This window comes from Monodon monoceros, unplaced genomic scaffold, assembly GCF_005190385.1.
Source record: "Monodon monoceros isolate NGI ecotype Baffin Bay Population unplaced genomic scaffold, NGI_Narwhal_1 Super_Scaffold_3, whole genome shotgun sequence".
Lineage (NCBI taxonomy): Eukaryota > Metazoa > Chordata > Mammalia > Artiodactyla > Monodontidae > Monodon > Monodon monoceros.
This window is the reverse complement of record NW_021703780.1, coordinates 26787419-26812659: the sequence shown is the minus strand read 5'-3', so window position 1 is coordinate 26812659 and position 25241 is coordinate 26787419. Positions and strand designations below refer to the sequence as shown.

At 38.8% G+C, this 25241-nt stretch overlaps 1 pseudogene; it reads left to right on the top strand.

The window, feature by feature from the left end:
* The first annotated feature begins 4124 nt into the window (after window positions 1-4124).
* Window positions 4125-4777, top strand: LOC114907897 (annotated as a pseudogene).
* The last annotated feature ends 20464 nt before the right edge of the window (window positions 4778-25241 follow it).

Below are 25241 nucleotides of genomic sequence, written 5' to 3'. Positions count from 1 at the left end.
CCTCCTCCCAACCACATACACACTCCATGGTCCAGCCACATAAGCCTTTTTTAAATTCCTGAAACTCTCCATGATCTAAGATTTAGCTTATTAGTTCTCTTAGCTTGAAACATTATGTTCTACCTAACCTCCTTCACAAGCCAGCTCCTGTTTATCTTTGGGATATCAACTTTGAATTCACTAATTTGGTGCAACTTTTATGAGTTTTCTATTGCTACATAACATTTTGCCACAAACTTAGTGGCTTAAAACAGCATCCATTTATTTGTGCACATTCCTATAGATCACAAGCCAGCCAGGCTTCACTGGATTCTCCGCTTAGACTCTCAGAAGGCTGAATTCAAGAAAGCAGCCAGGATGGGAAGAATCCACTTCCAAGCTCATTCAGATGGTTGGCCAAATTCATTTCCTTGTGGTTGTAGTATACTAAGGTCCCCATCTCTTTGCTGGCTGTCATCCAGGGGTCACTCAGAGCTCCCAGGGTCTGCTCTCAAGTCTTTATCACGTGCCTCCCTCCATGTTCAAAGCCAGTGACAGCACATCAAATCACAAGTATCTCTCTGACTTTTCCTTCAGCTCCCAGCTGGAGAAAACTGCTTTCAAAGGGCTCACGTGATTAGATTGTGCCCACCCAGGTGATCTTCCTTTTGATTAACTCAGCATCAACTGTTTAGTGGCATTAATTACTTCTGCAAAATTCCTTGATCACCCAAGTTAATATGCTTGTGAATGTGATATCACATTATATTCAGAGTCCCTGGGGATTAGGGTGGGAAATCATGGGAGTTCATCTTTAGAATTGATCCTACCACAGAGGCCTTTTCTGATTCCCTAAGCCAAGTTGCTTTTCTCTCCTTTGTGCCCTCACACCATCATTTATCCCTATCATGTCACTTATTAAAGACTTTTTAACAATAATTTGCTCAATTATCTTTCCTATCAGACAGATAATCCCCAGTTTCCATAACTGTAAAATGAGGATAATTATAGCATTCACATCATCAGGTTGTTATAAGGATTAAATGAAAATGTCCATGTAAAACAATAACTGAGCCTGAGACATACTAAGGGCCCAAATGATGTTAGCTGTTAATATTATTGCAAATATTGGAATTGTTAGTATTAAACATCATTAGGTTTTGAAGTGGGAATCCATATATCTTGCCTATTATTGTACTCTCAGCAACTAGCCCAGTGCCTACCTGGCATATGACTGGTAAGACACGAATGATGGGCAAATGAGGCAAATTCAAGGACTTGTCCAAGGTCTATAGAGAAAATATGTAAGGTTCTTTCTAAGAAAAGAGACAATCGTAAATTACTGGGAGCCCCAGAAGTGTTTTCAGATTCACAGTGCCAGAAAGAAAAGTGATAGGTGCAAAATACCTCCTGCATTAACACAGAAAGTCATTGTCATATTCAGTCTCCAATGTATAAACCCTGTAAGCATGTTGCTAAAACCAAGATTTTGAATAAAAGAGCAATGCAAAATAAAACTGACAACTTATTGTCTCATGGACAGCAAAGCATTCTTGGTACAAAGTATCATATCCTCAAACAGCACTGAAATGGGTATAAATACTTATTGTTCCTCATTATCCTAATTATCTATTTAAAGCCTATTTACCAGCAGTTAAGATGTTTTCTTTTTTCTGGGGTAATGGAGAGGGTATGGAGAAGCTGCATTTCCTTTCTGGCTTTCTAAATGTTTTCTCTAATTAGTTAACCTCCATTTACAGTGGAAGATAAGTTCTGTTTTCTTAATGAATGACAGAATTCCACTGAAAATTATAGTCTTTTATCCTAGAGGTTATAAAGCCATTATAAAGGCTTTGAGACAGAAGACTATTATAATGGTTTTATTGAAAGGGTTTCGGAGAAGATTGCCTGTGACTGCCTTAGAACAGTATTATGCTCAGAGCATACTGTATATAAGCTTTCCCGCTAATGCCTGCTACCCTGTATGAAAGCATGTATTTAATTGTTACATGGACATATAACTCCTAGAACAAATAACAGTAACTTTGGGAATTCCACATTTCTTTACAAATTGGTCAAGCTAAAATTCTAATTATCAGCAACAGATCATACTGAATAACAAAGGCTTCCTTGAACCCAGAAATTTTTCTTATAAAATCCTCTCACCGTCATTATCAGAATGGAAAGTGATCAAATTTATTCATCTATTTATTCATTCAACAAATATTTATTGAGAACTTTGTGTATGCAGGTCACTATGCTAAACATTTAATAGAAGATTCTGAATAAGTTCAGCCCTAGAACTTTAAATCTTATTCAACTTTTTGTTTTCATTGGTCTTGTTTCTTTAAGATTCATATTAATTTCTAGTCCTAGACCTGAGAGATTAATGCTCATTTCCTGGCTATACAGCAATTCTTTTTATGTACTTATTTTTTAGTGAGTCCTTGACTAGAAATACGGTATTTTATTTTATGCATTAATTCATGTATACCCCTAGATTCTTCAAAAATAAGATTTAATACAGCTTTCAGAAACTTAGACAAATAATAACATACTACATGTTAGGAACAGCAAGAAATACAAAGGCAAATTAATGATAAAGGTATAAAATAGAGCCAGAAATAAGGCTAAAACAAAATAGAGTTATGAATATTTACAGTACTACAGGTAACAAATTTAACTCTGAGCTTTCTCTAATAGCAAAATGGAAATTGAGCATTTATTCAATTCACTGTGTTTGTGCCTAAGACTAAGCCAAAACAGTTGGTCAGCAGAAATACAACTATTTCTGAAACTTAGATTAAGGGAGGAAAGACGTTTTTCAAAAGAATCCTTGGAAAAAGAACTACGAATGACATTCTTTCAGCAGATTAGGGTTTCTCAGCCTCGGCACCTTTGAAATGAATTAACAAATAGACAAATTGTGTTAAGTGTGATTATGAAGACAAAATGGCAAAGATTTAATTTAGACAAGAAGAGATAAGGCAAACCCCAGGAATGGAAAAGAATATGACCTGAAGGATGATGGTATTTACCCAGTCCAAAGCGGGAGGGGAGAGCATTCCTGGTGGAGGAACTGTGTGTGCTGAGCCCCCAAGGAGGGACAGAGCTTGGCGTCTGTAGGAGGTATCAGAGGTCAGTGTGGCTGCCATGGGGTGAGTTGGGAGCAGGTGAGCCAGGGGTGGGAGTGGGGACGAGACTGCAGGAATGTTCCAGACCTGCGGTCCAACTGAAGATCCTGTGTTTCATTATTAAGTGCAATAGAGAGCCAGTGAGGGTTTTTTGTTTGCTTGTTTTTGCTTTTGCGGTATGCGGGCCTCTCACTGTTGTGGCCTCTCCCGTTGCGGAGCACAGGCTCCGGACACGCAGGCCCAGCAGCCATGGCTCATGGGCCCAGCCACTCCGCGGCAAGTGGGATCTCCCCGGACCGGGGCACGAACCCGTGTCCCCTTCATCGGCAGGCGGACTCTCAACCACTGCGCCACCAGGGAAGCCCCGGCCAGTGAGGGTTTTTAATCCAGAAATTGATGAAACCAATTGGGGTTTTCAGTCCTCAAAACCTCTTACTATCTGCCCTTTGGAACTCTTTATCTCCTTCTTTCTTTTCAGGGCTCCTTTCCCGTTGGAAACAGGTGGGTGATTTTGGGAGCCTGGAAATAAGTGTTTTAAAATCTTATTATTGATAAAAAAAAAAAGCAGGTGCATGTCCGTAGGATCAGGTGGACAAAGAATGTTGGCAAGATCCCAGGGGGCGGCGCTAGTATCTGCCCGGCCCCCTGGCCCTCAGAAACAGGTGTGAGCATGATAATCTTCATTTTCAAAAACCAGGGATGCTGAAGCCCTCAGTGAAGACACCCAAATAAAGATCACGTCAGAGCCACTTTCATCGAAGTCGAGGTTTCGAATTTCCGGGAAGGAGCTGCTGATGGTGGATCCGGCAGTCAGCTGACGTTTGGGTATTTGCCACGTCATGTTTTATCTTTAGTATATGGCTTCCTTGGGAAGTGAACCTGACAGTTTATATGTATTCCAACCATTTTTGTAAAGTATAGTCAAGCATGTTTCTGTTTTGTTTTTCATTGAGATATAATTGACAAATAGCATTATATTGCTCTTTTCCGGTTATTGCAGCGCGAGGCACCATGAACAGCAAAGTCTCCGGGGACTCCCTCTACGAGGTGGTGCGGGAAGTGCTGCAGGGGAACCAGCTCGAGGGCTGGAAGTTTTTGGAGACGGTGTAGCTTCAGATCTGCCTGAAGAACTATGACCCTCAGAAGGACAAATGCCTCTCAGGCACCGTCTGGCTTAAATCCACTCCCGTCCCAAGTTCTCCGTATGTGTTCTGGGGGACCAGCAACGTAGTGATGTGACGAAGGCTGTGAATATTCCGCGTATAGACATTGAGGCACTGAAGAAAGTCAACAAGAATAAGCAACTGGTCAAGAAGCTGGCCAAGAAGGATGATGCCTTCTTCTCTTCAGAGTCTCTGATCAAGCAGATCCCACGAATCCTGGGCCCAGGCCTGAATAAGGCTGGCAAGTTCCCTTCCTTGCTGACCCACAATGAGAACATGGTGGCCAAAGTTGATGAAGTGAAGTCCACAATCAAGTTCCATGTGAAGAAGGTGCTGTGTCTGGCAGTGGCTGTTGGCCACCTGAAGATGACACGTGATGAGCTTGTGTTCAACATCCACTTAGTTGTCAACTTCCTGGTGTCATTGCTCAAGACAAACTGGCAGAATGTCCGGGCTTTGTACATTAAGAGGACCATGGGCGAGCCCCAGTGCCCGTACTAAGGCACAGCTTAATAAACCATACTCCCACCATTAAAAACAAAAACCAAAAAAAATTATCTTGGTTTCAGGTGTACAATATAATGATTGAATAAGTCGTATGTATTGTGAAATGAGCACCACAATAAACCTAGTTAACATCCATCACCATCTACAGTCAAGTGTTTTGAACATGTCTGTGAACTGAACTTAATTTTCCATGTAAACAAGGTTAACAATTTCCTTTCAGAGAGGTGAAAAGAACAGTATTGGAGACTAAACATGTGTTAAACAAAAACTAATCTGGTTTGGGCTTCCCTGGTGGCGCAGTGGTTGAGCGTCCGCCTGCCGATGCAGGGGACACGGGTTCGTGCCCTGGTCTGGGAAGATCCCACGTGCCGCGGAGCGGCTGGGCCCATGAGCCATGGCCGCTGAGCCTGCGCGTCCAGAGCCTGTGCTCCGCAACCGGAGAGGCCACAACAGTGAGACGCCTGCGTACCGCAAAAAAAAAAACAAACTAATCTGGGCTTAGTTAAGGAGAAGCTTCGTTCAAAGGGGTCAGGAAGGGAAGGGGGCCTATTGCGGTAGGGAGAACACCCCAACTGGAAGATCTGTGGGATCTCAACGGTCCAGCAGGAAAGGATTTTTCTTTAATACAGGATGGGGAGTAAACAAGGCTAGAAGGAATCTGGTGTGGGGAAATAAGTGGAGTGGCAGGACAGTTAATCCAGGAATGTCTTTCCTTTGGGTCAGCTGATTCTCAGAAGGGTGGTTAGGGAAGGCTTGCACACTGGCTCAGAATGAGAGTAACTCAGAGTTCAAGGGCTTGGGGGAAGGAGACCAGCTTCACTCTAATTTGATCAAGTCAGGTATTTTGTTCAGATTAGTCAGTGGGTACAAACAGTTCAACCCATCATTTATGAGACAAGGAATGAGAATGTGGAGGGTGTGTGTCTGGCATTGCCAAAGGTCAGCAAGGGGACATCTGGCTCTTATCTAAGTCATATGGGGAAAAATGTTTCTTGGCAGTAAGGCATTTCCCTGCACATAGAAGAGTGGGAGGATTCCTTAGCCATTGCTGTTTCCCAAGGACACAGGGCTCCCGCACAGTTTAACATTGTCACGTGAATGAGATCGTTCCCCAAACTGATGCACAAAATAAGCAAAAGACACTGAGACTAGCCTAGAGAACTCCAGTTCATGCTGTGTTAATTTTTAAAACTATGAATGTTCCTGTGATATCAAGGAATATAAATATTGATGACATTAGTATAAAAATGCCCACCTTACCTTCTTTAGAGATAAAATGGGAAAAAGCCACTCCTATTTAAATAGGTAAGAGTCATCTAGATTTAGCATACAATTGTTTATTTAAAAAAAAGAGGACAGAGACGGGGTAAAATCAATATGTGAAGTTGAATGTTGCTTTGGATTGATCAGTGGTTTTAAACAAAATGAATCTTCCAAGTGTGAGGTTTTTTCAAAAAAAAAAAATCCTATGCCTACCTAATTAAGCCATTGGTCCTGTCTTCTTTGGTATTTTAAAGTACTTTTATCCATGCAACCCCCCAAAATGGCTGTTTTGTATGTTTGACAAGTGTATCATTTCTCATTTTTTAAATTCATAATAATTATTGCATAAGAAATGAAATGTATGTTATATGAAAATATTGTAACATTAAATTTCAAATTAACTAGAGTTCTAGAATTAAATATTGTAACATTGAATTTCAAATTAGCTAGAGTTCTAGAATTAAAAGTAATAATTAAAATATTATTTATATGATTAAAAACCACTTAGAGGCACTGGCAGAGTAAAGTAGTCATCAAAAAGGATGCCCAATTTAATATCTTATTAAAAGTTCAGCCAGAAAATTCTCTGTGGCAATTCCTTAATAGCTACCACCTTGACAATTTTTAAAAATTGAAGTATAGTTGATTTACAGTGTTGTGTTAATTACTGCTGTACAGCAAAGTGACTCAGTTATACATATATACATTCTTTTCATTTTCTTTTCCATTATGGTTTATCCCAGGATATTGAATACAGTTCCCTGTGCTATACAGTAGGACCTTGTTGTTTACTCATTCTATATATACCAGTTTGCATCTGCTAACCCCAAACTCTGAATACATCCCTCTCCTACCCCCCACCCCCTTGGCAACCACCAGTCCATTCTCTCTGACAATTTTACTAACTAATTTTTGGGGAGAAATTTATTTCTGGGTAGGTTTTTTTTTTTTTTTTTTTTTTTTTTTGCGGTACGCGGGCCTCTCACTGTCGTGGCCTCTCCCGTTGCGGAGCACAGGCTCCGGACGCGCAGGCTCAGCGGCCATGGCTCACGGGCCCAGCCGCTCCCCGGCACGTGGGATCTTCCCGGACCGGAGCACGAACCCGTGTCCCCTGCATCGGCAGGCGGACTCTCAACCACTGCGCCACCAGGGAAGCCCCTATTTCTGGGTATGTTTTATCCTACCTTGTTCTTATCTTTTTATATAAACACATAAATGCCACATAAACAGAAAATGCTGCCTTGAAGTTTGCTAAAATGTGTAACAAACTTCCAGCAATAATAAAAGGGAGTATATAAAACCCCAAACCTCCCAGCCCCTCAGAACATGTCTGTAGGCAGGACTAAACTCTGCAGATCTAATGTACAGAGGCCAGCTAGTCACAAAAGCTCACCTGTACAGACCCACTAAGGATAGGTCTAGGTATACTGTTTCTAATCAAAGGAGCAGATGAACTTCAGTCTTATTTTGGCCATGTAGTAATATTGTGGCCCAGGTTTTAAGTTGACTAAAACAAAGACAAATCTGTCGGAAGACTGTTCTCCATGAGTCTCCTGTGTTTCTCTCTTTTGCACTGACTACTCTGGTCTGAACTAGCTCTTGGAGGTTGTTTATATTGTAAACATTCGTGGGAGATAAAATAGTGTCTCCTTCTGGGGCAGGGGATAATCATGCTTCTGTTTACTGCCCTTTATAAAAGATGTGTTCCAGGGGAACACATGTGATCTAGGGGAACAGTTCCATTTTCTTAACTCCTTGCACTTTGTCTTCCTAATCGAAACTTGGTACCGACAGTGATCACCGCAGTGGAAGAAGGGATGAGGGCGGTGGGGATATTTGTGGATGGTGGAGATGTGTACGTGCAGGTGACAGGGAATGAAAATATGATCAAACAGGCAGTGAGATCAAAAAACTGAGGGAACTTCCTGCATATCTTCACACACAGGAGTGGCATAAATACACAAGGTTTGGGATAAAATCATCTATAGAGGCGGGGCTCTGGAAGACGATCTCTGCCCTCAAAACTTTTTTTAAGTTATTTTGAAATGTTTCTTGAATAACTAGTAAACAAACAAGCAATTATAGGGCATGGGTTTATCTGACTACTAAATATTTTAGGAAGTATAAGGCACGGATTTACCTTACTGAATAAACTAGTAACCATAGGGGTTATATTTATTTTCCCTATAACTCATTTCACAAGGAAATACAAAATGGATGAAATATTATGCAAATATAGAAGATAATCCACAAAGATACAGGAAAAGTACAGGGTTATGTCATGATGAATGTTTTTGAGTCATGCACCAATTACCAATTCCCTGAAGAAGAAAAAAGTTACAATAAAAAATAATTTTTCATTCTTATAACAGGAATTAATGTAACCCTTACTGTTCCTCTAAATTTTTGCACCCAGAATTTTCACATTACTCTGTCTTCAGACGTATACTTCCTTTCCAAATATCAGCAATAGCTCCCAAGGCCTTGATAAGCAAGAGAGCGTATTCTACTGCCCTCTGCTGGAAGATGGAGTTATCACCCATCAACTGGAGAGGAAATGGCTGCTCTCTCCATAATCCCTTCAACTACTAGTTATCACCAGACAGCTAATGTATCATCTAATGTAGATGATGGATATGGATATAGATAGACAATAGATGTATAGATTGATGGATATCTAGATATAGATAGATAGATAGATAGATACTAGATGAATGGTAGATAGATGATGGATAAGAGATGATAGATAGATAGATAGAAATGATAGATAATTGATAGGTGTATAGATAGACTATTATTCAGAGACAAGACTGAGCATATTCTGCCACTATACTAGATCTATTTTCCGATCTAAGTCAAACTTCTATAAACCTGCAAAATAAATCTAGGATAACACTTTTTAAATGGTAAGCACTTGACAAGTAGGGAATGTGGAAGGAGATGCTCCTAACCAATGTACAGATAACTGATAAGCTGAAGATGCTCAGGAGAGGGGAAAGACCTAGGTTAGACACAGGAAAATTGTTGTCAAATCTCCATTTACTTATGTGAAGTCCATGAGAGCACTTAATACAACATTTAATAACTCGCCGCATTGCACTGTGCCGTAGATCACCCACCTTTAAAGTTTTTACTCCAACATTCTGAGCACACTGAGGGTGACAAATAAACTGTGTGTGCTTCTGTGTAAATTTTCTTAAAATATGGATGCTATATTTAATGTCATAGTATTATCGGAAGCATAGATTTAACTCGGAGTTTCCAGAAGGGTTATGTGAAATATAATGGCTTAAAAATTTGATAGGTCTTAGTTTGGGAACATACCGTATCCTCCCTTGACAGGTACTGCTGACACTCCCTTCTGAACGATGCCTCCATCCATGACTCACTGGGGTCGTGTTTGGGCTGGAACGCCGGCTCAAGGATGTTATCCCATCATCAGGCAGGGAACAGACATGGGTTTTAGACTCAGATAAACTTGGAATTTGATCTCGGCTCTAACAAAACATTGAATAACTGTTAGAGCAAACACTTGTGTAGTATGCACCGCGTTTAAGAGCCCCTTCACGTACTTAAGCCCCAGAGTTAGTAAGTCTTGCAGTCTCTTCCCTGAATTATATTATCCTCATTTATAAAATGAGAGTAAAGAGACACAGCTTGCTGGATTTGGGGCAGGATGAGGGAAAATGTATACAGAGTGTGGAGCACAGATCCTCGTATCTAGTAGGTGCTGAAAAAAAATGTTGCTGGTATTTTTGTCCCTTAACGACTTGGTCCTTATGGACTCCCTGACATTTATCTAGTTTCTAACAGCAGTAAATCACTCAATAAAGCCACTGCAGAGTCTTTCTGCAGAATTCAGGGCTAGAAGAAAACCAAAAAATGACCTTTCCTAGACCCTCCATTTGGAGGGTGGAGACCCAAGAGCATGTGACCAGCTAGGAGAAACTGGAGCCCCTGTAGAGAATCGGAAGAGAGAGAGAAACACCCTTCTTTTTACATGTGCTATTGTTTCCCCAGCTCTTTCCTCCTTATTTATTCGTGACCAGCTTGGTTAGACACAGCCATAAGATGGTTTCCCTTTCTCCGACCTAGCTGAGATGATGTACGCAACCAGAGCGGCTATGAAGGTGGGGTTTTCCTACTTCCAGCACTCACGTCTTAACTAATGGAGTAATACCATGACTTACCGAGACCTGGACCAGCCCACCCTATTTGAACTTGATATTTATTACAAGAATCTACATGTCCCAAATGCATAGAACAAGTGAAAATCAATCCATTCTCATGAGTCATTATTTAGAAGCAACGTGAGATCCGGGGACCACAGTAGAGATGTATTAGGTTGTCATTCTTGACTCATGGAGTCTCTTGGGCAATGAGGTGTCCTCCCTGTAGGTTCAATGGCTTTAGGAAAGAGGTGTTTTATTTCCTTTCAGCAGGCATGTCTTCAGCCCAGATTACTCCATTAATCATTCCATAATGTCCTCCCCTGTACAGAATGTTTACACTCCTTGGTTGCCTTAACCGGCTGAAGTGGTTCCTCCAAAGGATCAAAATGTTATCCTTCAAATCTTTCCTCATGTGTCTGTGGCTCCAACCTGCATAAGTATGTAACAGATGGGATGGTGCCATGACTACACCTTACTTGTGAGCCACGAAATTATGTGGTTCATTCATAAACCCTCTGGTGAAACAGGCTTTTATGACTCTAAGTTGGAAAATTTGAGGGGATTTCCACTTAACTTCATGTTAGTTTCCATGGTACTAATCAGTACATTCCAACTGCATGTGGTGTCTTTATTTCTTAAAAAATACTCTAAATTACTACCCCTGTAAATACAATACAAATTTATATGGCAGTAAAGTCACATTTAAGAATTCTTCACTTCTCAAAATATATTATCAGTTTCCTTTTTTATAAATGATCTTTTAGTGTCTTAAAAATATGCTTTGTTTTGTAAACACAAAAAATAGCAATTTTACTAACCTGGTTTTTGAAGTCTCATTTTATCAGCTAATTAAGAACGCGAGAGAAATAGGTGCTTCATATATATTTATGCATATTTTTCTTTGTTTTAAACGTACCTTGTATTTTTGTTTGCTTCCTGCCATTAAATAGACTGAACTTCTTCTGACACCTTCTTGAATATATGGGAAAATAGCTTTTTTTTTTTTGAAGTACAAATGTTATATTAGTTTCAGGTGTACAACATAGTGATTTGACATTTATATACACTATGAGATGGTTACCACCGTAAGTCTAGTTACCATAATTTAAAATTATTGCAATATTTCCTATCTTGTACATTATATCCCCATGACTTATTTTATAACTGGAAGTTTGTACCTCTTAATCCCCTTCACCTATTTCACCCTCCGCCCTCCATCTGCTGCTCTCTGGCAACCACCTGTTTTCTCTATGCATCTGTAAGTCTGTTTCTGTTTTGTTTATTTATTTAGTTATTTTAGATTCCACATTAAAACGGAATCATAAAGTATTTTTCTTTTTCATCTGACTTTTTTCATAACACCCTCTAGGTCCATCCATGTTGTCACAAATGGCAAGATTTCATTCTTTTTTACGGCTGAATAATATTCAATTGTGTATACATATATACATACTACATCTTCTTTATTCATTCGTCTGTTGATAAGCACTTAGGTTTCTTCCATAGCTTGGCTATTGTAAATAATGCTATAATGAACATGGGGGGGCATATGTGTTTTCAAATTAGTATTTTTATTTTCTTCATGTAAATACTCAGAAGTGGAATTGCTGGATCATATGATATTTCTATTTTTAATTTTTGGAGGAAACTGTTTTCCATAGTGGCTGCTCCAATTTGCATTCCCACCAGTAGTGCAGGAGGGTCCCCTTTCCTCAACATCCTCACCAACACTTATTTGTCCATATGGTCTTTTTAAATAAAGAGCAAATTATTATCTAGGCTCAAAAGCTCCCATCAGTTAATCAGTAAATGTTTACTGAGGACCTACTGTGTTCCAGACACTCTTCTAGGCACTGGGGATGTATCAACAAATAAAACAAACTGATGTCCCTGCCCTCATGGAGCTTGCATTCTTACTTGTGTTACCTAATGGAAGATCTAGGAAACAAGATTTGAGTTCGAATCTTTATTGTGCAATTTATTCTCCATTGATTTCACTTCTCTTAGCCTTATGGCTTTCCTTCCTATTAAATAATTGTTTTTTAAGATACCTTTCATCCACCTCATTTGAGTGTTTTGAAATTTAAAATAGCAAGGATACAGAAAGCCATGTACACAAAAGAATAGAGGAGGCATTTATGGGATACACTAGGGATAAGCTGTATTGTCTACCCTCAAGGAAGTGTTAATCTTGTGCAAGGAGATGGCTATGCCATGAGATATATGATGATTAATCACTAAACTGCATGCTGCTGACTTTAACTGCAGTTGGAGAAATCAAGGAGCACTAACTACTGGGGGATGATTCAAGGAGAAGGTAAAACTTGGACTGGTTCCTAAATAATATTGAAATTGGGAAGAGAGTAACAAAAGTCACTAATGGGGATTGGAATGATGTAACAATTATGAAATGTAGAGTTATGTAATGATGTACAATTATGAAAATTGCTTGACAAGGACTGAGAGAAACAATAAGCCCTATGAAGGGCATGGAGAAACATTTTGGAGGCCTTAAAGTCCAGACAGAGAGTTTGATGCAATAGAGTGGAAGTCTCAAGCATGAAGGGGAGACACCAACAGTGCTGTCTTAGGAGGGTCTAAGCTAGATACTGAGTCTGCTGTAAGTTTCCCTCAAAAATAGGCATGTCCTGACATTGTCAGCCTCTCCCAGGGATCAGAAGCCTTCCTTTTCCAGACCTAGTGAACTTCTGAAGTCTTGGAAGAAGAGGAGAAATATATGTACCCCTTGTGCACCAGAAGAAACCTGTCATCACTATACCTCTAGGTCCTCCACCTGCAACTATTTGGGAAGATCCAAAGGTGACACAAAAGTCTTGACTCAACCTCCCTCTGTAAACCTAAAGAAGAACAAATATTAACATTCTACCTCATTTGCTTTTTATATATCCATTTGAGAACAAACTGCAGGCATAATGCTGCTTCATCCTGGAATATTTCAGTGTGTGTTTCCTAAGTGTAAAGGTATTCTTTCCTTTTTTTTAAAATTAATTTTTATTGGAGTATTGTTGATTTACAATGTTGTGTTAGTTTCTGCTGTACAGCAAAGCGAATCAGTTATACATATACATATATCTGCTCTTTTTTAGATTCTATTCCCATATAGGTCATTAGAGAGTATTGAGTAGAGTTCCCTGTGCTATACAGTAAGTTCTTATTAGGTTATCTATTTTATATACAGTAGGCGAAGGTATTCTCTTATATAGCCACAACACAACTTTCAAAGTCAGGAACTTTGTATTGATAGGATACTATTTATAATCTACAACCTTATTTAGATTTTGCTAATTATACCAATAAGGTCTTTTAAAGAAAAAGAGAATATCAAATTATGCACTGCATTCGGTTGTCCTATCTCTTTAATCTCCTTTAATATGGAACAGTTTCTCCATCTTTCTTTTATTATATGAGCAATTATTTTGTCATATATCTCTCAAATTGCATGTGCCCCGTGTTCCCTCCTCATAAGGGAAAAGGAGTAATTTTACAGTAGAGACACGTGGCAGACACCATTGGAGCCAAGCAATCAGCATTAATAGCACCAACCATGGCAGAGGCTGACATCATTTGCCTCCTGATAGGATGCAATGAGAACACATAATTTCTGTGCTATTCCTACCCAAAATTCATAACAGGAATCTAATATTGTTCTTTTATGTCTAGTAATATGCCCAAAACGTTCAAGCAAAATGTCTCTACTTGCATTCTACCCTTGTCTATCTGTCATAATTGCAGAATGAACCATGTGTCATTAGATCACAAGGACTGAGTTCTACCACCTTTTTTTTTTTGTGGTACGCGGGCCTCTCACAGCTGTGGCTTCTCCCGTTGCGGAGCACAGGCTCCGGACGCGCAGGCTCAGCGGCCATGGCTCACGGGCCCAGCCGCTCCGCGGCATGTGGGATCTTCCCGGACCGGGGCACGAACCTGTGTCCCCTGCATCGCCAGGCGGACTCTCAACCACTGCGCCACCAGGGAAGCCCCTACCACCTTATTTACTTCATGAGCAAGAAAAGGGTGAATGCTACAAAGACAACTCCAAGTATATTTTTTTCACTTGTAATCACATCTGGGTTTCAAGGCTCCCATCATTTCCTCTACCCTTTGTATCTAACCAATTATGTTCTCACTATTTCTCTGTATGTAAATATGTACACCCATAATCTGGAAAGTTGAAGTGAAAATTTAGTTCCTATCCAATGTCCCAGAATTTTGAAAAAAAAAAAAAAGATTGCTTATTATGTTATTTTTTATCTGATTCCTTGAAGCTGGTGTAGACTTTTTCACTTGAATTAAAAGGCCCAAAATATTTTTAAAATATTTGTTAAAGTAAATTTTCTTTCTCTTTTCCCATGAATGGTCCAAGTATAATATTGCTATTATTTGCATAGAAATTGAAAGCTATATTTTTCCCATTGTCTAATAGCAAACTATGCCAAAGTTCAAATTTTCAGAGCCATATGAAGTTTCATTCCTTATGAAACCCAAGCTACATGCTAATGAAAAGAAATATTTTCTTTATCAGCATTTGCTATTTATCTTCCTTCACCATATTTCATTCATTTTATTTATTTCATTTCGTATCAGGGATTAATCTGAAATGTCTGATTTTAATTACAAATCCCCTTTATACAAAACTTTTTAAATATTTTTTTTTTTTTTTTTTTTTGGCCACGCCATGTGGCATGTGGGATCTTAATTCCCCAATCAGGAATCGAACCTGTACTCCCTGCAGTGGAAGCGTGGAGTCTTAACCACTGGACTGCCTAAATATGATTTTTAATATAATTTATTCCTAACCTGAGATCTTGTGGATAGGGAATGTCAAAGGCTTATAACAACTTTCTTTTAAAGATTTCAAAAGTAATGATCCAGGGAATAGGCACATGAGAACTGCTGGGAAAAAAATCAAAGAGGTAAAAGCAAACATAAATCAGTAAGTAAAAGTAGAGCCAGATTTGCTTTCCAAAAGAACGGTCTACTCCCTAATGATACAAGTCACTGCATGGGCCCAGGGTTGTCCCTGAACCTTGCCATTCCTCCTGATTTCCTTATATAACAAAAAAGATAACCAGGCCTCTGTTGCATTAGTTCAACTAGAGGTAGCTCCCCCAAAAATATTATAGTAAATTAGTAGACTATAATTTTTAACCAAAACCATTCTTTTTAAACATATTTTTAATAAACCACATAATGAAATTTCACACCTAGGTTTTAGGATTTTGTTACAATGTCTCTAAAATAATTTTAAAGTAATTAAGTAGTGTTATTAAACCAAAGGTGGTATTATTGCTGCTTTTTAAAAATCAACTCATATATATAAGGTTTGAATGAGTTACACCACTGAACAAAAATATTTGACTACATCAGTAAGCCAATTATCCACCATCCTATGCACATTTCTGGTCAACCGGGAAAATAGATTTTTTTTTTTTCTATTTTCCTCCCACTGAGTGAGATTGTTAGCTGGATGAAGAAACAAACTACTGAATGCACTTTGGAGGCATGGACATCCATTTCTGCATCTAAGAGCGCAGTCCCCCTGCTGGAGCCCCACCCGGCTCTGGCTGCCTCTGGCTTACACACAAAGTCTTCATTCAGGTCCCAAATTCAGGAGTGTTGAGTTGAATTAGATTCATCTTGAATCATTTCCTTAGCTTTAGAGCTCCACCTTCAGATATAACCATGGAAAAAGATCAATCAAGGGCACGGTCCAGTATCATTCACAGGATTTCTCAGTTGCCATTGGGAGGGGGTGTCTTTATATTTTCACAATGCCTGGTACCCATTCCTCCTGCGCCTCTCTTTGTGTTTTTCCTTCTCCTCTGCTTCCCTTAAGTTGTTTTTTGTTCATGTTTGTTTGTTTGTTTTGTTTTGTTTTTTGCTTCCCTTAAGTTTTAGGTGCACATCTACATTCTCCTAGAAATTCTTTATGAATACAATCATATTCTGACTAGTACTAGCTTTCCCTCCTACCTGTTTCCCTGGGTCAGGCATTTACATATATAAGAGGGTTTCAGTCTCGTATGCATTGCTTCTCTAATTAAATACATATTCCCAAAGGACAAAGGAATCCTACTTCTATTTCTTCTCATTTCCAGATCATCCAGTGGCTAGTGCAGTACATGGGATAACACCTATACACTTAGAGCTTTGCCTGACACAGAGAAATGCACAGTTCATTCATGTATTTGATTTTCATTGTTGAGCTCATTCTTCTGTGGTTAAGTTACTGATACGGAAGTCAGACACATTTGAAAACTGCATTAAATGAAGAGAAACACTCAATTAGTATTTTCATCAGTTACTGTGAGTTATAAAAGCTCATGAACTACAGTCATGGCAAAACTGTAATCTGGTTCTATCAACTGCAGTACTTCATTATTCTTACATTTCTCTCCATAGAAGAAAGAGCAAATATTGTATCCATCATCACAAAGCTTTTAAGAGAGTGTGCCAACGTTAACGTGTGTGTTAGGGGACGTGCTTGTGTCTTTAGATGCTTTTAATCAGTAGACCCGCGGACTTAAAGAGAAAGATGCTTAAAAAGTCATTTGCACGTGAGAGTTAGTAATGAACTACAGAAGCAAATTAGGTGAAGGTGAAAAACTAAGAATTAGAAGGTGGAAGAACTGGGGTTTTATCCCAGCCCAGCACTTGTGATCTCAGGCGAGGCATTTCATCTTCCTGAGCCCTTAACTTGCTCCTCTGTAAAATGAAGGGCCTGGCATAATGCTTCCTTATGTTCCTTCCAGCTCCAATACTGGCCTCCCAAAGTCCTCACACAGAACAGTTAGAACTAACTGTTCAACCCAGGGCTGCTTCCTTAGAGCTGGCTGGATTTAGTTGAATTGAAATTTACATGGAATAATACATATTTTCAATTTATATTAAAAATATAAACTGTATCACTCTAAAACTACACTATAGAATTTTTTTCTTTCAAATCCTGTAGGAAGAAAAAAAAAAAGAGATTGACAGTACTAAGGCTTCTTTCTTTTATGTGCCCTAGACCTGTTTGAGGATTATGATTTAAAATCTCTTAGAAAATTACAAAGTTATTCCAAAATGTCCCATCTTAATGGTTGGACCAGCAAACCCTAGACTACTGTTTCTCAGCCTCAGCACTTTTGACCTTTTGATGATTCTTTGCTGTGGAAGCTGTCCTATGCATTGTTTAATGTTTAGCAGCATTCCTGGTCTCTACTCACTGGATGCCAGTATCACCCCCTACATGCCAAATCGTGACGATTAAAAAATGTTTCCAGACATTTCCAAATGTCTTTGGGGCATTAAGGTCATCTCCACGTTGAGGACCACTTCCTAGACAGAAAGTCAACAGCCCACCAGTGGCTGTATCTGTTTACCTCCCTTTCTGTCCATTTTCTAACTTTCTTTTCCTATTCATCTTTGTTCCCTTTCCTCCATTTGATTTCTTTTTTTCTCTTCCTTTTATTCTTCTCTGTTTCTTTTTTCTGTCTCTACTGCATCTGATTTAACTTTTCCATTGTCCAAACCACTGGCACTAGGAGGTCAGAGAGAAGCTCACTCTGGGCCTTGATGAGCACCCATAGAATTGCTATAAGGCTAAGGGGACAGCGTTGAAGTCAAGGGTGGGCTCAAATCCTTTTTCTGCAACATTTACTCATTCTGTGACAATTTGGCAAAGTTGCTTAATCTCTTTGGGCCTGGTTTCCTCATCTGAAATGCCTTTTTCATAGACCTTGTGAAGATTAAATTAAGTGAGCTAAACTATTTAATGTCCTTAGCTTAGGGCATGAAACATGGGGAGGTCTCAATAGGCAGAAGCTGTTACTTAATAACATTATGTTACTAGAAATGAGGAAGCTATACCTCAGTCACAGTGAAGAGATTTTAAGAATATAAGAGCTCACAATAGAAATTAAAGCATTATCACTATATATATATACCGTATATAGTATATACAGTATATATGTATATACCGTATATAGTATATACTACAGTGTATATATACATATATATATGTTGATGCAAAAAAAACCCTTTCAGTTAAAAGTTGAATAAGTTCCAGTGATCTAATGTATGGTGTGGTGAAATTATAGTTGCATTATGATTGTATTATATTATTATATTATATTATATTATAGACTTGAAAGTTGCTCTGAGTAGAGCTTTAATGTTCCCACCATAACAACAACAAAATGATAATTACATTAAATGAAGGATGTAACTAACCTTATTGTGGTAAACGTTCCACAATATACATATATGTGTATCGAATTCACATTGTTTGCCTTAAAATTATACATTGTCATATGTCCATTGTATGTTGATAAAGCTGGAAAAAAATCAGTAAAGTTTTAACTTCGAAATAAAAAAAAATTAAAGCGTTATTATTGTTAGTTGTCAAAACAGGTACAATCTAATTAGCCGAAGAAAATAAATGTAGAATAAAGGGCCAAGTTAATGATGGTCATCCTTTCAGTCTTTCTGCCGAGTTACATAAAAAAATTGCTAATTCCATCAAAGTGTCTGTAATGTGACCGTTTCACAGGAACAACTGCATTTATTCTCGAATGTAAGTCAGTGGTACTAGAAAATATATTAATATAATAATCATTCCAAAAGTAATTGCTCCCTTCTTCTATTGAAGAAAAAAATGTTAGCTGGAAACAATAATTAAACTCGCTAAATAATGTTTGGAGAAAAATTTTGAAACACCCTGATTTCCAAAGGCTTGAGCTGATATGCTGCTTCCCTTCAGGTTGAATGTGATTTGGAAGGCCTCTCTTTGTAGCCAAAGTCATTTTTGTTGTCGTTGGAATCACTTGGGTAATAGGTCACTTTGCAGCCAACATTATAACATGCTTTAAAGTTGTATTCCTCATTTTCTAGTACTGTCGCCATACTAGAACTGAAATGAAAAGTATTTGCAAAAATAACATCAAGCCCACTGATTAAAAAAAAAGAGCCATTGTCCCAAGAAACCAAGTTAAGAATGATCTAAGGTCAGGCTTGCATTCAAGATTTGTGAAAATCAGAAAAGCTGGTAAAGCTGTTAAGTCCTGGAACAGATCCTTTTTAGCATCTCCAATAACTGACTAGTTGCTGCGTTACTGCCAGAGCCAGCTCTCTCCTTGATCTGTCATTCAACAGGCAGGCACAGTGAGTCACAGAATCCTGATCTTGGATTCTGAGACCCAGGGAGGTCAAAAGACCAGATAGTAAGTACACTGGTGTCAAGGCCAGGAGTAGCCTCCTCTTTGGTTCACAGTCCAATGCTGTTTTCTTTCCTTGGGCCAAGGGTGATAAGAGATGTGGCCCTGAAGGTAGGCTTCCACTAGTGAGTGTGTAAATCAAGATCTGGGGATGCTCAGGGTGAGACTTTATGAGACACAGTCACCAGTGGCAGAATAGGGAACAGTTTCTCCTATTAAGAAATGAAAACTCTGGGATCATAGAGCCTGCTAAAGAACAAATAGACCCTCCCCGCTACACATACACACACACATGCCTTTCATTTACTAATCACTAATCATGATTTCTATTTGAAATAAAACAAAACTCCTAGGCAAAAAAGGAAAATTTGTCTGAATTAGGGCATTTAAACTCTAGATAGAAAGTGATAAGTTACTTAAGGCTTTACATTAGAATATAAAATACCATTTAATGTAGTTTCATAGTCAAAATCACAAACTCTTCTCATCCTATAATATTTGACCTCCTTTGGTAAGACAGTAAAATCTTTCCAAGTAATTTCCTTCTCTGATTTGCCTTTATATCTGCGTAATGTGCTGCAAAAATAATAGGCCCTTGGTAAATATTTATTGAAATAATGGGCCCCATAAAAGCATCAGCTTCAGAAGTTGCAAGTATGACCCAATGCAAATTTCCATTTCAATTCCCTGGAAGCTTACAGAGAGTTTTCATGCCAAAAACTCCATATTTCATATATTGACCAAAATTCTGAAGGAAACTGGTGAGAGAGAGAGATGATTAAAAACTGTCCATGCTTAGTTGGGTCTTAAAATATTTTTTCACTCTTTGTTTAGGTTGTGATGGTGGAGTTAATAAAAATATTTTACAATACAACAGGAAAAGAACACACTTCATAATTTCTTTAGAAACAATAGTGAAAGCAATTAAGGAAAGATTTAGAAAGAATGACTTTTCTATTATTGTGTGCTCATTAAATTGTCTAAAGATTTTGTTGTTGCTGTCATTGTTTAAAATCATTTATAGGGGCTTCCCTGGTGGCGCAGTGGTTGAGAGTCGCCTGCCGAGGCAGGGGAAACGGGTTCGTGCCCCGGTCCGGGAAGATCCCACATGCCACGGAGTGGCTGGACCCGCATGCCGCAAAAAAAAAAAAAAAAATTATTTATATATACCTTTCTGTGAGTTAAATTGACACAGTATTACTATAGTATGGGGAGCAAAAAGATTTGATTACACAAAAGAATCCAGAAATAAACGTTACTGTTTATTGTTTAAAGCAACAAAGCTGTAATAAAGGGTTTTGAAACTGGCTCCAAACTGGTTTGGAATGTGGTCATTGGATAAATCCTCTGCAAAGGGTTTATTACTTTTCTGGATCAAACAAACGTCCCTCAAAAATGATGACAAATGTAAGCCTAAGTGCCCTTCATCCATAACCTAAATAAATAAATTTCCTTTATTAATTCTATAAAGCTACCTACAGAAATCCAATTAAATATAGAAAAAAACCGATAATGACAGAAGCAAAACAATCAGAGACTGACAGACCAATAAGGCTATTGAGTATAATTACTGTGATGTTATTTCTACTAATAGAAATCAGATAACATGGGCAGTATATGGAAACATGGGCTCAGTAAATGTGTATAATTCCCCAGTCAGATAATACTTATACAGATGCAGAAATAATGGGATCTTCCACATATTCCTCTCAATGCCAGTCCTTTACAATTAGTAACCTGCTAAAATTGCAACAGAATGTCAAGCTAAGCTCATGGAGTAGAATCCCAATACCTTGGCCTCATTAAGGACCTCCCGCCCAGCGCTATACAGGCTGTGTTACACCACCCCTGACAGAGGTCGCCCAGGCTCTGCTTGTATTTTGCAGGGATGGTCAGTTCACAATCAAAGCTGCCCTTCCCAGCACTTTAAATTTTTACGAAAAAAATTTTCTCACATTGAGTTTAATCGGCCTCCTGGTAACATCTCTGTACTGATCTTTATCCTGTATCTTTACAGGAAAAGAGCGTTATTTCACCTAAAATGTTTTGAGCACATCTGGGCCAGCCACTTTGCTATATGCTGGCAATGTAAAATTAAATCGACAAATGCCAACTTCTCCCCCAGTCTATACCTTCTTCCCCAAAACCAGCCCCAAATATTAGAAGACAGGGTTCACATCCCTAAGTTTTCTCTATTCTAGGATGACTATCCCAGTCTCCTCAACTCCTTCTCCCTTGACATGGTGTCCAGGATTTTCTTTAATCTGGTTGCTTTCTTTTAGGGTTATTTGTATTTATCAATGAGGTCTTAAGCAGGTCACCCCTGAAATTTACTAATGTAACCTGGGATTTCCCTCACTCTCTGGGTTTGTCAGTCTCAGTAAGTTGTTGGGTATGATGCTGATGTGATCATTGTGTTCCAGAAACCATAAGGACCTTCTGCAGGGGAAAACTGTACATATTTTCTTTTTTGCTGCTCTGCGCGGTTTGCAGGATCTTAGTTCCACCACCAGAAACTGAACTCGTGCCCTCGGCAGTGAAAGCACAGAGTCCTAACCACTGGACCGCCAGGGAATTCCCAAACTGTACATATGTTCACCTTTATCAGTCTCTGATCTTCCCCTTCAAACAATGTTTTTGCTACTTTTATCTTTGTTAAGTTATAGCTTTGGGGATTTGTTCCAGAGTATTAGCCTGTTAAAATGTTTTTGAATCCTCATCCTGTAATCCAAGGAACTAACTCTTCTCCCCAATGTTTAGCACCTGAAAAATAATGGACACATATTCTAATTCTTCTTCTGAGTCACCATTTTTCTTTAATATTAGAAAGAATAAGACTAAGAACGAGCCCCATAGCAAAGTATTGAAACAATTGCCTCAAATTGGTTTCCATTAATCAGTCAACCTCTTTGGGAGAGAATTATTCAAATAGCTGCCAATCTGTGGTTGTAACAGTAACTACAACATACTGAGTGCTTTCCTTATGCTGGAGGTCATAAGCATTTCTTATGTATTATCTCATTTAATCATCATGAACATGCCCATGCAATGATTATTGCTATGCACATGTTTCATATAATGAATGTGTCTCTTATATGGAAATATATTTCAAGTGTTTCTTTCTTTTTTTTTTAATTTTAATTTTTTGGCTGCATGGTATGCAGGATCTTCGTTCCCAGACCAGGGATTGAACCCACACCCCTTGCAGTGGAAGCGCTGAGTCTTAACCACTGGACAGCAAGGGAAGTCCCTCAAGTGTCTCATACAGGAAAATTATGGGTCAGGGAGGTTAAGTAATTTTTTAATATCCAAGAGAGTAAGGAGTGGATCTGCAATCACACATGTCTGTCCCACTCCAAAGCCCATGTCCTGAGTCAGAAGGCAGGCCGTCTCCGCATACCATGGCATCACTCAGCTCAGACTGGGGACCCAATGAGAAAGTTTTGAAATGTCTCCGTGAGCTCCAGATACATTATGGGCCTGATACTCAGTCTAGTAAATCTATAGCAAAGGACATGAGGATACATGGAATGACCTCTTCTTCCTGAAGCCACACTGGTGCCTCGGGATATCCCCTCTTTCCCTCCCAGACTGCATGACTAACCACTTTGACAACCTAAACTATCATTTTTCTGAGGAAACAATAGCGTAATTCCCCACCTGTAACTTCTAGAGACCCTCTTCTTCCCTCTTTCTGAAAAATGAAGTTTTTTTCCAGCCTCAGCTATTAGACATTGCTTCCCTTTTGCATGTGTTATCAAAGGTTACTGATCATAATTTCAAGATCAAAACTTCAAACTCTTGACTATATTAAGATGTCACTCATCTAGACTTGATGCTTCATCTCTTTCAAAGCGTTAGGTAGGTACTAACTATTAAAATGATAGCCTCTTCCCTCAAGCTGTATTCTTTTTTTTTTTTTTACATCCTTATTGGAGTATAACTGCTTTACAATGGTGTGTTAGTTTCTGCTGTATAACAAAGTGAATCAGCTGTACATATACATATATCCCCATATCCCCTCCCTCTTGCATCTCCCTCCCACCCTTCCTATCCCACCCCTCTAGGTCAAAAAGCACTGAGCTGATCTCCCTGTGCTATGCTGCTGCTTCCCACTAGCTATCTATTTTACATTTGGTAGTGTATATATGTCCATGCCACTCTCTCACTTCCTTCCAGCTTACCCTTCCCCCACAGCCCATGTCCTCAAGTCCATTCACTACATCTGCGTCTTTATTCCTGTCCTGCCCCTAGGTTCATTAGAACCTTTTTTTTTTTTTTTTTTTAGATTCCATCTATGTGTGTTAGCATACGGTATTTGTTTTTCTCTTTCTGACTTACTTCACTCTGTATGAAGTAATGTCCATCCACCTCACCACGAATAACTCAGTTTCGTTTCTTTTTATGGCCGAGTTATATTCCATTGTATATATGTGCCACATCTTCTTTATCCATTCATGTGGCTATGGACACTTGGGTTGCTTCCATGTTCTGGTTATTGTAAATAGTGCTGCAATGAATATTTTGGTACATGACTCTTTTTGAATTATGGTTTTCTCAGGGTATATGCCCAGTAGTGGGATTGCTGGGTTGTATGGTAGTTCTATTTTTAGTTTTTTAATATATTCTCCATACTGTTCTCCATAATGGCTGTATCAATTTACATTCCCACCAACAGTGCAAGAGGGTTCCCTTTTCTCCACACCCTCTCCAGCATTTATTGTTTGTAGATTTTTTGATGATGGCCATTCTGACTGGTGTGAGAGGATATCTCATTGTAGTTTTGATTTGCATTTCTCTAATGATTAATGATGTTGAGCATTCTTTCATGTGTTTGTTGGCAGTCTGTATATCTTCTTCGGAGAAATGTCTATTTAGGTCTTCTGCCCATTTTTGGATTGGGTTGTTTGGTTTTTTGACATTGGGCTGCATGAGCTGCTCAAGCTGTATTCTTATCCTTCCTTTGTTTTCTTCTAAGATGATATTCCTAAAAATGTGTGTGTGTGTGTACGTGTGATTAGTATTTATCAAAAGGTCAGGGTCAGTTCTCTTAAACTCTACCCTAGAGGGTCCCAGAGAGCTGAGATTTTGCTGCAACATGTTCAGACAGAAATACTTCCATTTTAAACTTTTCATTCATTACTATTTGCTGCTTTTAAATCTCATTAAGTCTAATTCTAAGAAAAAAAAGCTTATATATCATCCAGTAAATTCGCCTCATTTTATAGATGAGAAAACTGAGACATGGAAAGGTCAAAGGACTTGCCCAAGATAACATAGCTGGTAAGTGAAAGAATCTTCTTATGTTAAAGAAATAAAGAGAGTCATAGAATACATATCATTCTCTATTTTTCTCAAAATGCATGAATGTGAGTTTTAGGAAGTAGTTCCAAAGTAATGCTAATTTCTCCTAAATGTTCCTTGTGCTTAAGAGACATTTCAGCTCTGAGGTTATGCATCGTTATGTGTTTATTCATGCTTTAAAGGTTAGATTTCTGCTCTACATCTTTCCATGTCTTTATTTGCAAATCTTTCCTCTCCGATGTGTATTGGCCTATTGGTTGCATTTTGAAACCAAATTGTTTAGTGTTCTCACCCTTTTAGATTGCCCCTTCTTAAATCAGTAATATGGAAAATATCCACAATGATGGAAATACCTGTCCTCCTGCATCGGTCACGCCAGGGAAAATGAGCACCTCTCACATTGTGTATGTGAAGTATCCATTGGTATTGGAAACAATTGTTCTCTGGCCGTTTGCACCATCTACTCCAAGCCCAACCCCCGCCCCCCGCCCCCCGCCCCCA